General features: G+C 37.3%; 1 protein-coding gene across 1 annotated transcript in view; it reads left to right on the top strand.

Moving 5' to 3' along the window:
* LOC106870967 (calmodulin-lysine N-methyltransferase) overlaps positions 1-2,500 on the top strand; it is a 106,820-nt gene that overhangs the window by 1,406 nt on the left and 102,914 nt on the right. The gene's annotated exons all lie outside the window — the stretch shown is intronic.

Here is a 2,500-nt window from a genome sequence, read left to right as displayed (position 1 = left end):
AATGACCTCCCTGCTGGTCACAGCTGTATTTACTGACTGACGACGACCTCAATGCATCTTTCAAGAGCTCCGCACCATTCACCATCTACATCAATCTTTTCATAAAATATCTGGATGGCATTGAGGATTCTGTGGAGTTTTTTTGAAAGCATATTTCAAGAGTTCAGTGGAAACATTGATAGACGATCAGTTATTCTTAAAATAACAACTGTGAAACAATTCAAAACTTCAAATTTACGTAATCTCATTTCACTTTTGACTATCAATATTTTTGCGCTATTCATGTTAAAAATCGATATTTCCGAGTTATTCCTAGGTCTTCATCTGGGACCGCCAGCTCGCAATTACTGCTATCTCCAGGTGTTTTACTTAACGGAATGGTTTCAAACAACAGCTAGGCGTATTCACTAGGAAGAAATAAATCTTTTCTCTGCAGTACCATTCGAAAACGGCACTTATAAATATCTCATTATTATCGTACGTGGCTTATATATCATGCTGGACAGTGTAAGGTGAACAGAAGTGCTGGAATATTTCTGAAAGACAAACTTCGAAAACGGTCAGTTGAAAACTACTGCATAGCAAGTTGATTCTTACATTTTGAGCTTTCTTTGAGTAAAGCTTATTTGAGTGAAAAAAAAAAAAAAATCAAGAACTCAATATACAAATTTAGTGTATAATGTTACAACTTTAGGGATTGCTTCAACATAGATTTATTATTTATGGTAACATATTATGGTTTAATAATTATTTTAATTTAGAGCATTTTGATAACCATTGAGTTTTTATTATCACATTGGCATAATTTGGGTAGGTCTGCAATATAATATTCTTCCTGTATCTCAATTATGCCATCATATGCCATCTACAAGTCTCACAGAGCTTAATTATCACCTGACCACATCTTCATCTTTCTTTGGTTTTCTTCTATCATTCTTATCTGCTTCTATCAGAGTTACGATTCGTTGCCAAATCACAATACCATCTTTTAGGATATAAGGTATATGAATAAAGCATAAAGGTGTCATTCATACAAATAATCAACCTAAATGGCAAAATATCAAAGAATTAGTTGTTTGTTTGTTTTTTACTAGTTAGTCATGAAAAGAAGAGCAGTGCCCATGACCTTTATTTTTTCAAGGCCACCCAGGCTGATGGAAGCAAGAGAGGAAGCTATCCAAAAACCAGGGATCTGGCCTGAACGCTTGCAATAGAGTGATCCCCACTTGGAGTTTGTAGCCCTGTAAGCTGCTGGCACGGAAAAACACCCTATACATACTGTTCACTCAATTTTCTAACAACTGCACTCCTATTTGAAGATGATGCTTTAGTCTATCCTGTGATGGCTGAAACAAACTGAAGAACTACTGTGTTAAGGAAATCATCATCATCATCCTCATTATTGTTTAACGTCCACTTTCCATGCTAGCATGGGTTGGACGGTTTGACTGAGGACTGGCGAGCCAGAAGGCTTCACCAGGCTCCAATCTGATCTGGCAGAGTTTCTACAGTTGGATGCCCTTCCTAACGCCAACCATTCCAAGAGTATAGTGGGTGCTTTTACGTGCCACCGGCATGAGGGCCAGTCACACGGTACTGGCAACGGCCATGCTCAAAAAGGTGTTTTTTATGTGCCACCTGCATGGGAGCCAGTCCAGCGGCACTGGCAACGACCTCACTCAAATGATATTCTAACGTGCCACCAGCACAAGTGCTAGAAGGCGATGCTCATACCGATTACGCTCAAATGGCGCTATTTACAGGCCACTAGCATGGAAACCAGACAGCTGCTCTGGCAATGAACACGCTCGGACAGTGGTGTTAGTGCTCCACTGGCGCAGGTGCCAGAAAGACATTTGATAATGTAGTCTTAGATACACTATGCCTGAAAGAAGGCTGGATTATCATGATTGGACTGTCTCTGTGCATCAGTCTGTTCAATCAGTACTGACCTGTTGACTAACCAATAACAAGACGGATTAACTAGTAGACTACTAAAATAATAAAAGAATATTGTGAGAGATATTAAATGACCACACAAAATAAAATTTTTTAAAAATTAATCTAACAATATACAAATGTCTAAATTTTCAAAAACATTCTACCATATTCTTAGAAAACCAATAGTAAAACTTTGGGAAAGTGTCTTTAACTATAGTTCTGCACCTACCAAAACTTTGTAAGTGGATTTGGCAAGCCACATGCATGTCAGCATGCATGAATGTACACGTGTATGTATGTATGCATGTGTATATGCATGTATGTATAGATATGTGTGTATGCGTGTGTATATGCATGTATGTATAGATATATATGCATGTGTGTATATATATATACATATATATATATATATATACACACACATGCATATATATCTATACATACATGCATATACACACGCATACATACATACGTACATATCTATACATACATGCATATACACATGCATACATACACGTGTACATTCATGCATGTGGCTTGCCAAATCCACTTATATATA

This window comes from Octopus bimaculoides, chromosome 11, assembly GCF_001194135.2.
Source record: "Octopus bimaculoides isolate UCB-OBI-ISO-001 chromosome 11, ASM119413v2, whole genome shotgun sequence".
NCBI classification, from domain to species: Eukaryota; Metazoa; Mollusca; class Cephalopoda; order Octopoda; family Octopodidae; genus Octopus; species Octopus bimaculoides.
The sequence above is the reverse complement of the archived record's forward strand: the minus strand, read 5'-3'. Positions and strand labels throughout refer to the sequence as shown.